Consider the following 14,996-nt stretch of genomic DNA (forward strand, 5'->3'; position numbering starts at 1 on the left):
CATTAGTTAGATAAGCGTTTTATAAAATTATAGAGAACGCTTCTTACAAATAACCGTTATCTAAAAAATAAATAGAGAACGCCTATAACTACAATCGTTATCTATTGAGGAAAAAAATAAAATATAAAATATCCCTAGGTATGTGAGTATTTACTATTTAGATTTCCCACTCTTTTTATTTCACTCTAATTTATTTTTTGGAGGGAAATTAACTCTATTTTCTTCACCATCAGTCCATCAACAGTTCAACACACTCTTTCGTCGGTTCTCCTCCGTAGTCCGCACTGCTCTCTCGAGTCACTCATTCGTCTCCTTTCTCTTGGCCATCATCAATTCATTTTAGTTCTCTTAAATTGGTAAGTTTCCAATTTCTTTTCTTGTTTTTTTCTTTTCATTTTCAATTTCATCAAACGTAAAACGTAAACCCTAATTTCGTTTAGGGGTGTTGTAATTGTTTTTTTTATATGAACTTGTTTGGTTGGTTTATATTGATTAGAGGCCTCCTTGCTGATTGATTCATCAAGCCATTTGCGAGGTAAAGTAATTCACACCAATTGTATGATCTTAATTATATATCGGTAATTGGGTATTTTGGGAAGTAGAGTAATGGAGGTGTAATGCACGCCAACTGTTCGATGTATTGCCCCTATGAATGTACTTGTAAGAAAATATACAGAGTAAATGAATTAAGGATGAAAGTTTAAGGTCTTTATCACTTTTGTTGTTCTGGTGTAGTCCTAATGGTTTCATTGAGTTGCTTGTTTAATTTAAACGCCAGTAAGTTTGAAGGACCCAACACATGAAGAAATTATCATCCGAGTTGTCTGTATAAGGATATGATTGACATGATTAAGTGAATCCGTTTAACTAGAAAAATTGATAGGTTCGGATTTCAAGTTAGTCCACTACTTCACTGTGTATAAATTAATAGAAAGTATATTAATTCATATCCCTTCTTAAAAATTAGGAACTCACTATGTAGTGAATTTTTTATCATATGCAAATCACTTTAGAGGCTTAGATGCACTCTATGCTGATAGGAATGTTCTCCTGAGTTACTTGGTTATTGCGTAATTTATACCTCTTCTTGAAAATTAGGAGCTCACACGCAGTGACGCAGGTAGGATACCACTTGTATCACTATTACACTATAGACATCATATTGATTTACAAAAATGTCTTAGTTGGCTGCAAGATGGTCTTCTTGGTTAATCGATGATCACTTTAGCATATTTTTTCCTTTGCATGTCAATTAAGCAGAAGTATTATACTCTACAAGGAATAAGTTAGCATGTTTGACACCAAAAAGACTTTTTCGAGTACTCTAACATCTGAGTGAACTCTAGAGGTTGTTATTAATTGTTTTCGGAAGATGTCTGCTTTCACTACTAGTTCTTGCCTGGGGCAGATCAAGTTAGTCAAAAATAAAACCTAAAGAGGATTCTTGTGCACTCTATTATATTATCCAGATTCGGAATCTTCTGTTAACGCTTTGGTATGTTGAAATGTAAACCCGTGACAAGTATGTTGTATACTGTAACATGATTGCCCAAGTGCATATCTCCAACGATAATAGCACCGAATTTGACAAATACAGATGACTTAGTGTAGGAGCTTCTATATTGGCGGATTCAAACCTACACAAATTCGGATGATGATTCGTGTTAGCCGACCCTAACCTTTGTTGGGACTAAGGCTTTGTCGTTGTTTCAGAGGCCTTAGATGTCACACCCAGCATCAACCAAGGTAACATTCTATTTCTCTTTTCATAATTTGATAGATGTTTGATGATTCTTTGTTATTAAGGACTATGACTGTAAGCTCTTGGAAAATCCTTGTTGTATTGTTGTTGAAGTTACTTTGAAGTTTGACTCGTTTTTGTACAGTCAAGTCATTTCATAAATATAGAGAGACAGTTGATCGTGGAGGTTGTGTTGTCTTGTTTTCCTCCCATAACCTTTTGTCAGAGTACTCATACCTTGTTTTAAGTTTAGATTGATCTCACATTATTTAGTGCATTCATTTTCAGATTGTTATTGTCGGAGCTGTTGAGCTTATATTGTGGCAACTTAAAATTTGTTAGCTCAAGGCATTTTAAGTAGTTCTCTGCAAGTAAGTTGGCATCAAGTTGTGCTTGTTTTTGTTTATCCTAGATTTATATGTCCTTGCTGTTGTATTATTGTCTAATCGTGGTGGGCGAAAGTTCTAGCTAGTCAAGTATATTGTGTCATTACAGGTGCTAGTCAAGTGTATTGTCTCAAATCCAGTAGGTATGTGTAATACTCCGTATTTTATATTACTATTTAAGTCGGGTTAATTGTTTAGTCGATAATTACGTTATGTTATTTTACTTGACTCGTGTTGTATCGTAAGATCGAGTTGTTTCGTAAGTTATTGAGACGGGTTTACATGGCATTCGAGATGTGAGCTAACCCATTTACCCTCGACCCATTGGAGTTTACCCAATAACATGTTTAACCCAACACCCAACATCATGTTTTAACCTAATTCTTAACCTAATGTTACCCTAACACTACACAACCCTCATCTCACCCTCCTCCCTCCTTTTGACGCACACCAACACACACACACACGATCCTTTCATTTGATTGAAGATTGCTCATCGATTCCAACCTAATTCGATTCCCTGTTTGTAAGTCGATTTAATTCCATTGTTTATACTGTTTTAATGTCGTTTTTTTCGAAAAGTTTGAAAAGATAGTCCTATTTATTTGATGTCTAGTTTATGCATATAAAATCTCATAGTCAAATTCTTTGTGGTTTGTCCTAGGTGATTTATTTATGAACATGTCGCTGAAAAGTCCGCGAATCTGATTTGGTTGTGGAAAATGATTTGAAACCTTAATTTTTATGTCGATTCAGTTATGAGGCTTATTCATACATAATCTTTGTATAGTCTAGATGATAATATGATTTGGAATTTCTGAAAAATAATGTTTTAAACTCGTTTTATGAATCAATACTTTTTATGCGACGGTTTCTGTCCGTTTTTGGAAATCAGTCTGAAAACCCTTGATAAGTATGGAATTTGGGAAAAACACGTTAGATATAATTTGTAGCTAAGACTCATGGGGTTCCAATTCAATTGGCTTTGTATCAATTTGATTTTTCTGGAATTAGTTATGTATTTTATTCCGAGTCTGTCATGTGCTGGAAAATCAGGAAAAATCGTGTTTGTTCTTTAAGTTGATATTCCTATTAAGTTATGATGAGCCTAGGTTATGTGCATGATTATTTGATTGAGTAGGTGGTAATTATATATAATTATGTTATGTAGGTGATGGATATGTGAAGGTTCATAATTGATTGCTTGTGTGAGCTTGGATTGCGAAAAGGTAGGGAAATACACTTGACTTCTTATCGTGTTGTTGAATTGTGTTGACTTGTTTGTGTTTCATATGACCAAATTGTGAGCGTGACTTGATTCGTGGTTGTTGATTACGCTATGATATGGTTGACTGAATTGTTCGTGTTGAGTGTGTTATCACAACATTTGTTAGCTGGCATGATTTCATTCATTGATATACATATTGTATTGCATTGTTCACTGTTGAGCATTCATATGCATTGGAGATGGAGGATGTTGTGGTGATGTGGTGTGGTGATGATGATGTTGTGATAAGGCCAAAGCGGGTTCTCGCAGACTTGCCCTGGTGTCCTGTTGAAGTGCGCAGATCGACTACGGTCGATATATATAGTCTACCGGGGATCGGTATGGCTGGGTTGTCCGGGTTATGAGTTATGAGATATGAGTTATGAGATATGAGTTATGAGATATGAGTTGAGATGGAGATGGAGGTGACGGAGGAGCATGCATATCATATTTTGTTGTTTCATTGTTTTCCCTACTCAACCTCGTGGTTGACCCTGTGTATTCGTGAACACCTGTGATGACCCAAATATTGGCGAGCAGACTTGACAGGTTTAAGAGATAGAACGGGAGCTTGGTGGGCGTGAGACACTGGATCAGAAGACTTAGTAGCTAGATCATCATCTAGAAGACTTTCACTTTTATTTATGTTAGTTCTTTGTAATTTGACGTAAAAGAGGTTTTGTAATAATTAAGTTAAAGACATTATATAATTTTTGCCTTGGAGTTTAATTTGTTATTCACTACCTCGGGAAACCGAGATGGTAACAGTCCGGTTTATTAGGGAATGTCTTGCTAAAGGCTCCCTCATAAATTGGGGTGTTACAAAGTGGTATCAGAGCGAACGATCCTCAGGCCTAAACCAATGAACCCAATGAACATAGGAAGTGTCTAAATAAAATGAACCCCTGGGAATAAACTGTTAGGAGCTCACAGTGCGGTTAAGAAGGCGCCCTTAATACGTGCTCTTTTGCCCTCTCAGTTTTGAACCAGGTAACCCGAGAGAAATTGAGTGAATGGGGTAGTTAGAAGGAAAACCTTGGATATAATCGAGTGGATGTACACCTTGAGACCCATATATTCTAACCATGCTGCAGGACAACGTTACGGTAAGTATTTTGTATGAATGATGGCGTGATCATGTGATGTTGTGGAGATGAGAATTAAAATTTTCGTGTTCAGGTTGATAATTGTTGGATTGTGGTAATCGTGAGCGTGAAAATGATTGCGAATTGATGATATTTATTTGGATGGATGTTGAATGACGTGTTGATAGAGCTAATATGTCTAGCGATATGCGGTTATGTGATCCCGAAGCCATGCTAGTATAGTATTTTGATAGTAATCGAAACACTATTCAATTGCATGTTTCTAGTCATAGCAATCGTGATTTAGATGTAAGGAGTAGATCGAGATACGAAGGGATTCTATGGGATAGATGTTTACGTAAGCACAAAGTGTGAGATTTAAGTTGGGATGGGTTAGTATACATAGTATGTTCATAAGAGCTTGTAACATAGTAAAGAATAACCTAGTGCTGAAACTCGTTTTGTTTGATTTTACTCTTTAATTGACCTTACTGCCATTTCTTTTCTGTTTATTGTCTATGGATGAAAATTTTATGGGAGGTAGCCTCGGGAATTAGTGTTCATTTGGCGTTGGTTTCATGCTTATAGAATATAGGGATTAGGAGTAATAAATATTTTGGTGGGCTGTGGTCAGGAAGTTCCTGTGCAGTGATGTTTTGACCAACGATTTTGTAAAAATCCTCATTTAAATTGTATTAATAATTTTTGCATAATTCCAACTCCATCGATCAGAAGATTCGCCTATGTTTTCAAATTGATAAGCCACGAAAATTCTTGATATCTCTATATTAAATGATAAGTTTTGCAATCTGACCCAAGTTTCGGACCAATTGCTGTCACATACTTGTTTGGACCAACCGAGTTGCAAAATCCTTTAAAAATTGAATTCTTGAGCTTTGGACCTCACTCTTTTTCTCACGAATTATTAACTCTCTGTATGTTATAAAAAGTAATATAACTCAAGTTTCGTTGAACGGTTATTTATTCGTGATTTTTGGAAGTTACAACGTGAATCATAACTTTTAAAATGTGTGTTCTATGTTGAGTTTTCATACAATTGTTTGGTTAATTCATGAGCCTTATTAATGCGACCTTATAATGTTTTTATATGATGATCGTAGCACGCATGTTCAGTAGTTATGTATCTTAACAAGTGAAAAAAAAAAATTAAAAAAAAAATAAAGTTTAGTTTATAACATTCTTTGGCATGATAGTATGTGTGAAATTGAATAGCTTAATCTGATCCTTATTCGAGGGTGAAATATTTTATACGAGTCCAGTTGTTACATATTTTATATATGTTTGGCATGTTGTAGTATCTCTGGTGTGTTCATCATACTTGTATAGTGGTCGGATATATATAAATATAAAACTATATTGTCATATCTTGGTAAAGTTGATGGTGTTAAACGTTAACTTGATTGTTCTAATATACTCGCGTGAATAATTATAATAATTATGTTAAAATGTTTACACATGGATGGTAGTAATGAGTATGTCTAAATGTTCACACATGTAGGATGTCATCCGAGTTCTCATGTCTTTTATGTGAGTCTGTGTGCCTATAGTTATACTTATTACTTTCATTGCATTAATTTATTTCAGTCCAACCTAAACTTATGATATGATAATAAAATAGTGTTGTTGTTCCTTATTGGATATGTTCATAGTTGTATTGTCATGAAATGCTAAGGTGATTGTTGCAATTGTCACGATATTTGAAATATATTCTCGAACCGTCGAATTACAATGAGATAACCCTTTGATGATTCACATGTCATGCGTACGTTTAAATGATAGTCGTTATAGTTACGTTTAATCGAACCGCGAGTTGCCTATTTGTTCAAACCGTGCAAACCAGAGAAGTTGTTCAAGTTGCTAAACTTTTATCATAGATAATATTCTACAAGGTATATGATGGCAAATGTATATGTTAAGCTATTTATGCGATATCTCTTGTTTTCTTTGAAAATGAGTTATACTAAGTTGCTGGACACAACTGAACGATATGGTTGCTAAAATGTTAAACACATGTGTGATATGGAAGTAATGTTGTTGTTGTCATGGGCCATATGTTGTTACGTTATTGAGAAATACGTTTTCAGAATTTATATCATACAAACTGACTAACTCATGTTGCGTGTCTAATGAGTCAAATGGTTTTGATTACATGTTATGTTTTCTGTGGTTTCAAAGTGTTTAAGTAGTGCATATGTGCAGCATGTTTTAATACTCCTAGTGATTGTTTAGTAGTAGGGCGGAATGAATGCGCATATGGTTCAATTGTTCGGAATTAGTAATAATTTTGACTTGGGAGAGGAATTTGGTGGGGTCAACGTTAGATTGTATGCTGATATACGTGTATCCTTGTGGTTGATCTTTCTAAGGTTGTTGTTCTCTGGTAGATAATGCGAATTGTGATAATCTTGAGTTGACCAAAACCCTGGTATTACAACAGCTACTCTGAAAACTTGTTATATAACTTCCGCACCCTTAAACCTCGTGAATGAATCCTTTATATTAACACCCTTCTACGGTAGCACCCTTGTGTCATAATTTGTTTAACTTTCCACTCAGAGGATGGATCCCTACAATGTACACCGCGAGATCGTTGCATGTCACTTGATGCGACTTCAATGAGCATTGTGAGAAACTTTGTCCGCCATGGACAAGTATGGCCATAATGGGAACCCGAGTACTTAACTAATACTCGATTAAGAGCGTATACCCTTATCGATACTATCCCGACTGGCATACTAAAGGACAACAAACACTTCTATATGAGAGAGTTGTCCACCCATTGCATGAGATAATGTCGTGACCCCAATTATCGCGGGGCCGATTACCCGCCCGAGCATACCTTTGACTTTATATCAAAGCGACCGAGATACGAATTTTATGCTAATGTACCGATGCCGAAAGTACGATCGAACCGCCCAAACCGGACTTTGGGGAAGAGGTGAACAGGTAGGGAATGACATAGAAGCCACCAGAATCGAGTAAACGCGACCTTAGGATCTGTTATGTTAGAACTAGTAACACCATGATCGGTTCGTTATGAAACCGTGTAAACCTTTGGTTCTTTTCTTGTTGTTCTTTTAGTTAATGTTGTGTTTTAAGTTAAGAATGAGCTAAGTAATAAGTGTTGCTTGTTGACAATCAGCTAACTCCATAATGAAACCTTGTTTTCGACCTTAATGTTAATGCGAAATTTCTTACCATGTGTTTCTTCTGTTACATGTTGTTGATGTGATTTTGTTGCATACGTATATGAAAGTTGAGAAGAGGTTACGAGGACGTAACCATGTTTTTAGTTGGGTAGGATTGTAAAATCTTAATGTTATGTTGCACTTGTTTATAGATTGTGGTTTTGATCAAGTTGATGTTTCGTTGTGTGGTACCCATGCAAATGAGTTCTCTATGTTGTGTTCTTACTTCTGTTAGTTGGTTGATGTGTAAGAGAAACGTGTAGTTAAACTACTGGTATGGCGCTCTGATAGTTTGAGGTGAACGACGGTAGTAGGATGATGGAATGATTCGTGGTGATATGTCTGCATGAAGTAAGTTATGGGACGTAACTTTCTTTTTAGGAGGGTAGAATGTAACATTTTGTTTTATGGGCCTAAGTTCTTGAGTTCTTATACTAGAAAATCTGTTTTGGTACCCACGGTGATGCTTGGAGGTTTGATAGATGAGCGAACTTCGGGACGAAGTTCATTTTAAGGGGGGAAGACTGTAATACTCCGTATTTTATATTACTATTTAAGTCGAGTTAATTGTTTAGTCGATAATTACGTTATGTTATTTTACTTGACTCGTGTTGTATCGTAAGATCGAGTTGTTTCGTAAGTTATTGAGACGGGTTTACATGGCATTCGAGATGTGAGCTAACCCATTTACCCTCGACCCATTGGAGTTTACCCAATAACATGTTTAACCCAACACCCAACATCATGTTTTAACCTAATTCTTAACCTAATGTTACCCTAACACTACACAACCCTCATCTCACCCTCCTCCCTCCTTTTGACGCACACCAACACACACACACACGATCCTTTCATTTGATTGAAGATTGCTCATCGATTCCAACCTAATTCGATTCCCTGTTTGTAAGTCGATTTAATTCCATTGTTTATACTGTTTTAATGTCGTTTTTTTCGAAAAGTTTGAAAAGAGAGTCCTATTTATTTGATGTCTAGTTTATGCATATAAAATCTTATAGTCAAATTCTTTGTGGTTTGTCCTAGGTGATTTATTTATGAACATGTCGCTGAAAAGTCCGCGAATCTGATTTGGTTGTGGAAAATGATTTGAAACCTTAATTTTTATGTCGATTCAGTTATGAGGCTTATTCATACATAATCTTTGTATAGTCTAGATGATAATATGATTTGGAATTTCTGAAAAATAATGTTTTAAACTCGTTTTATGAATCAATACTTTTTATGCGACGGTTTCTGTCCGTTCTTGGAAATCAGTCTGAAAACCCTTGATAAGTATGGAATTTGGGAAAAACACGTTAGATATAATTTGTAGCTAAGACTCATGGGGTTCCAATTCAATTGGCTTTGTATCAATTTGATTTTTCTGGAATTAGTTATGTATTTTATTCCGAGTCTGTCATGTGCTGGAAAATCAGGAAAAATCGTGTTTGTTCTTTAAGTTGATATTCCTATTAAGTTATGATGAGCCTAGGTTATGTGCATGATTATTTGATTGAGTAGGTGGTAATTATATATAATTATGTTATGTAGGTGATGGATATGTGAAGGTTCATAATTGATTGCTTGTGTGAGCTTGGATTGCGAAAAGGTAGGGAAATACACTTGACTTCTTATCGTGTTGTTGAATTGTGTTGACTTGTTTGTGTTTCATATGACCAAATTGTGAGCGTGACTTGATTCGTGGTTGTTGATTACGCTATGATATGGTTGACTGAATTGTTCGTGTTGAGTGTGTTATCACAACATTTGTTAGCTGGCATGATTTCATTCATTGATATACATATTGTATTGCATTGTTCACTGTTGAGCATTCATATGCATTGGAGATGGAGGATGTTTTGGTGATGTGGTGTGGTGATGATGATGTTGTGATAAGGCCCAGGCGGGTTCGCAGACTTGCCCTGGTGTCCTCGGCGAAGTCGCGGATCGACTACGGTCGATATATATAGTCTACCGGGGATCGGTATGGCTGGGTTGTCCGGGTTATGAGTTATGAGATATGAGTTATGAGATATGAGTTATGAGATATGAGTTGAGATGGAGATGGAGGTGACGGAGGAGCATGCATATCATATTTTGTTGTTTCATTGTTTTCCCTACTCAACCTCGTGGTTGACCCTGTGTATTCGTGAACACCTGTGATGACCCAAATATTGGCGAGCAGACTTGACAGGTTTAAGAGATAGAACGGGAGCTTGGTGGGCGTGAGACACTGGATCAGAAGACTTAGTAGCTAGATCATCATCTAGAAGACTTTCACTTTTATTTATGTTAGTTCTTTGTAATTTGACGTAAAAGAGGTTTTGTAATAATTAAGTTAAAGACATTATATAATTTTTGCCTTGGAGTTTAATTTGTTATTCACTACCTCGGGAAACCGAGATGGTAACAGTCCGGTTTATTAGGGAATGTCTTGCTAAAGGCTCCCTCATAAATTGGGGTGTTACAGTATGAGTGTATGACTAGTGAACAGTTAAAATGACACCTCTAAATTTTCAGCAATCACAAATCAAGTCGTTTTAAAGGCGGTTTATGATAGGGATGGATGAACTTGTTTTCAACTTAGGAACCTTAAGTTCCACCTCCAAACTTTCAGCTGTTTGATATGTTTTTCACTGCTGGCAATCACATATTCACATCTCTCAATTAGTGATAGTTGGCTTACAATCTTTACTGATATTTCTCAATTATCTCTAAAATTGTTGATTATCCTTAAACCGTCCCATTTAAGTTTTTGTGAAAGAAGGCCTTGGTTTTTTTTACGGCGGTTTGTTTTCTTTTTTTGTTTCTCGATTGTACTCCGTATATAGGAACCGCATTCTACCAGGGGTATGGTGGCCAATGAAAGAGCAAGAGCTTTCCAACTTCAGGTATAACTTGATTTCTGGTTTCATCCAAAGTTACTGTCAACTGGACTTATTTGAAGACGATACAATCTAAGGATCTTAATTCACAATGTTACTCATAATTGTTACTCAGCGCCTAGTGATTCCCGAACTGGTTCGAACATATTCTTTCACGACGCTGGCTTTAAATCTATGCCAGACACACTATTAACAACTTATTTTGTATCAGATGTGGCGTATTCATTTTAAACTAGGTGCAGTTTTTATTATGGGTCATCCGGACACAAGCTTTTTGCGTTTTCAACAAAATGGTTAAGATGCGTATGATTTAGGCATTTAGTTGTTGAGTCTTTGCAATTATTTGATGCAAATATCTTGCAGGTTGAAGTTTTTCATCTTAAGCAGAGATTGCAGTCATTGGAGAACCGAACATCGACACCAAGAAAGCCATTCCAAGTATAGTACAGCAATGACTCAATTCCTTCAAAAATCACATCAGCTTTAGGAAGAAGCATCTTTGGGCATTCATCATTTTGAAGTTGTATAATATCGTATGTTCATAGTAGATGAATAGTATTCATTTTGTAAATACTGAAAACAAACTTGTGATACGGTGTATGCCACTTTTGGAGTAATAAAAGTGACTACTTTCTCATGTTTTGTGTCTTTGTTTTAATTTTCAGTATTTCGCCATTTATATTATATACGTAGTATTTTTTGTTTAAAAAAAATAAGAAGAATAGAGAATTGTTGGCTAAGCCCACCGTTCTCTATTCCTATGAAAAGAGAACGCTTATAAGGCGTTCTCTAAATATCACTTCAACAGTTCTCTATGATTGTGAATAGAAAACGCCTCTTCCAATCGTTTTATAAGCTTTAGAGAACACTGACCTAAAGAACGCCTCTAAGGCGTTATCTAAAGATTATTTCAACAGTTCTCTAAGCCTATTATTGTAGTAGTGCATGAACTTGGGTGAAACCTTTTGAAACTAGCCTCGCTTTATAGATACCATCATGTCCTTCTATACCATTCTTTACCTTAAAGATCCATTGGCATTGAAAGGGTCTCACACCTTTAGGCAAATCAACCAAGTCCATACTTGATTCTCATGCATAGATTTTATTTCGGATTGCACGGCCTCTTGCCATAAAGTTGAATTTGGACTAGAAATTGCAGCTTTGTAGGTTACGGGTTTGTCACTTTCTAAAAGTAAGATGTCCAATTTGTCATCCAAATCGACCATGCCCACGTATCGATCGGGTTGGTGACTAACCCTACCTGGCCTTCTAGGTTCGGAAGGAACAATAACTTGATTAAACGATGAAAGAACATCTTCTTGCACCTCTTCTCGAGTTTGTGGTTCTTGAACTTCATCAAGTTCAAATTTTCTCCCACTCTGTCTTCTAGAAATGTAATCGAATTCTAGAAAGATAGCCTTATAAGCCACAAACACTTTGTTCTCATGACGGTTGTAGAGGTAATACCCACGAGTGTTCTTTGGATAACCTACAAAGTAACACTTGTCAGATTTAGGTGCTAGCTTGTCGGTAGACTTGTTCTTTACATAAGCTTCACAACCCCAAATTTTCATATATGATAAGTTTGGGAGTTTTCCCTTTCATATCTTATATGGAGTTTTATCTGCAGCTTTGGTTGGACATTGGTTTAATGATTTCATGGCCGTTAGAAATGCAAAACCCCAAAATGAATCCAGTAGTTCCGTTTGACTCATCATAGATCGAACCATATCCAGTAGGGTTCGATTCCTCCTTTCGGCAACACCATTGAGTTGAGGTGTGCCTCGTGGAGTGAGTTGTCATACAATACCACAATCTTTTAAGTGAGAATGGAATTCATTGCTAATATATTCTCCACCAAAATGGGATCTTAGTGCTTTAATCTTTTTGTTCAATTGGTTCTCTACTACCTTTTGAAATTCTTTAAATTTTTCAAAAACTTCACTTTTATATTTGATTAAGTAAACATACCCATATCTACTTAAATCGTCGGTAAAAGTGACGAAATAGTCATAATTTCCCTTAGCAATGATACTCATTGGACTACATACATCGATATGTATAAGTCCCAACAAATCACTTACTCGTCTCCCTTTACCACTAAAGGGAGCACAATTCATTTTCCCAAGGAGACAAGATTCGCATATTTCAAATGATCGAAAATAAAAGGGTCCAATCATTCCAGTTGACACTAGCCTTTTGATGCATTTCTTATTTATGTGACCTAATCGACAATGCCAAATGTATGATTCATTTGGTTCACTTGTTTTGAGTCTTTTGGATTGTACGTTATAGATATCTTTGCTTGAGTTAAATTTCAGAACATAAATGCCATTAATTGAAATGCCTTAGTCTATGGCCAAGTTATTCCTAGAGATTTCACAACAATTATTCTTAATAACAAAAGAAAATCCATCCATGTCTAACATGGCAACGGAAACGATGTTCTTAGATAAAGAAGGTATAAAATAACAATTATGTCAGTACAACTCAAAGCCATTAGCTAAAACAAGTACATAAGTTTCTCTTGAAGTGACGGCTACCCTAGCTTCATTTCCTTGTCGGAGATCTACATTACCCTTGTTTAGCTTTTCCACGTTTCTAAGCCCCTGTATATGATTACAAAGGTGAGAACCACAACGGGTATCCAATGCCCACGTTGAGGTGGACGTATAATTTATATCAATAACAAAGATTTCGGAAGAAATATTACCAAGTGGATCGTCAAGTACATCATTGATATCCCCCAAAAAGATGGGGTAATTCCTCACCTAATGGCCCATGCTATGACAATAAAGGCATACATTATTGGTAGTCCCACTAGCCAATAAATCCCTATGGTATGAATTAGACCTCTTACTTAATGGCAAGCCTTTTGCGAAAACTCCCACTAGCCTTCTCATTTCTCCTTGCTTCCAAAGACAAGGATCCCATGGTGTTAGTGAGATTGTCTTCACAAGACTTATTCACTAAATTGCTAGTTGTAATAGGAGGTGAGGAAGTAGTAATGAAGTTAAGACTACCATCGGAACCAATGCCAAAATGAATTTCTCTAGTCTTATCAAGGTTGTTTAGAGAGAAAATTCCGTCGAATGTTTTGTGACATGATTCAATAGTGATCGGTGTTAAAGAGTTGAATGAATCCATTGCGAGAAACATAACTACAAATGGACACGAAGGAAACTAATTAACATTTATCGTTATAATACTTTAAAATATTAATACAAGTATAGCATTTATATAATGACCTCTACCCATCTATAATAAATGATTCCGACATCCAAAATTCATATTAACTTAGATGTGAGCCAACGGGCCCTCTACATCATTGCTAATATAACTTGGTGGGTCAACCCTATTAACCGATTCTACAATTAGAACTCTCGGTCGATTAATTTACATTAAATTTATCTTTAGCCCGAGCCTATTGCAGCTACGGTCGCAAAGTACCTTCGTTCAGATCAACCAAACTTTCGATGTGTAATAACTATTTATTACCCCACTTACCAACCGTCAATAGAAGCACCCCGAAAAATCGTATTGTACGTCTTATGAAATTGAGATTCATGGGCTCCTACTCCTTTGGTCCCTTGAGTCTTCAAGTGACACGCCTCCCAAGAACACCGTCTTTGTCAGAACGCCTTTCTGAATGGCACCGTCTTGAAGGAACTCCGGGATTACAAATAATAATAAAAATACATAACTATTCCTATTATACATTTGTAATACAAAAAACTATTAAAATAAAAGTGATACGAGATCACATTAAATTACAACCAAATCAATATCCCCTTACATTACGGGTAATACCGATTAAAACTAAGGCCATACTAAGATAAATTACATAATTCAAAATTACATAAATAAGATATGACATTCAACAATGAAATATGCAACATTATAATATGTATCTATCATGCCAAATTATATGTCAAATCGCCCTATTTAACTTATATCGATCATATAACCGAGTTTTATGGAAATTCACGATTTTTAACTTATTAAAATCGTAAAGTAATACTAAAATCTAATTTTAGTCCAAGTTAATTATGCTAACATTCTTAGGTCTCAAAAATTAATCATTACTCAGTTTTTGATAATAATTCTACTTGACATAATTTTATGCTCATTTTGACCCTAAAATCATAACATTTAAGAAATAAATCCAAATTAAATTACAATAATTTCAAATTTCAAATTTTAAGTTTTTGAACATTCTGGAATATATATATGACACTCATAACATCAAAAATCATGATTAAAATTTTTGAATATATTTTGAGAAATATGTAGTTGCAATTTATCGGTTTTATCAAATAAAACATCTAAAGTATTCAAAAATTAATCTAATCAATTTTACAACTTTAGATATGATAATTGGGATATAAATGCAACCTAAAAATAATTTTCTCATGCCATTTAATTT

General features: G+C 35.5%; 1 long non-coding RNA gene across 12 annotated transcripts; it reads left to right on the forward strand.

Annotated features, from left to right (window-relative positions):
* Positions 1 to 178: 178 nt before the first annotated feature.
* LOC141586962 (uncharacterized) lies at positions 179 to 11,207 on the forward strand. Of its 12 annotated transcripts, none has more exons than XR_012519669.1 (6): positions 186 to 356; positions 497 to 535; positions 1,598 to 1,746; positions 2,030 to 2,112; positions 10,517 to 10,576; positions 10,934 to 11,207. It is a non-coding gene; the product is annotated as an uncharacterized LOC141586962 (long non-coding RNA). The 12 variants fall into 12 exon arrangements; XR_012519675.1 differs by having other exon boundaries at positions 1,607 to 1,746; XR_012519673.1 differs by having other exon boundaries at positions 1,612 to 1,746.
* The last annotated feature ends 3,789 nt before the right edge of the window (positions 11,208 to 14,996 follow it).

The sequence above is a fragment of the Silene latifolia genome, chromosome 6, assembly GCF_048544455.1.
Source record: "Silene latifolia isolate original U9 population chromosome 6, ASM4854445v1, whole genome shotgun sequence".
Taxonomy (NCBI): domain Eukaryota; kingdom Viridiplantae; phylum Streptophyta; class Magnoliopsida; order Caryophyllales; family Caryophyllaceae; genus Silene; species Silene latifolia.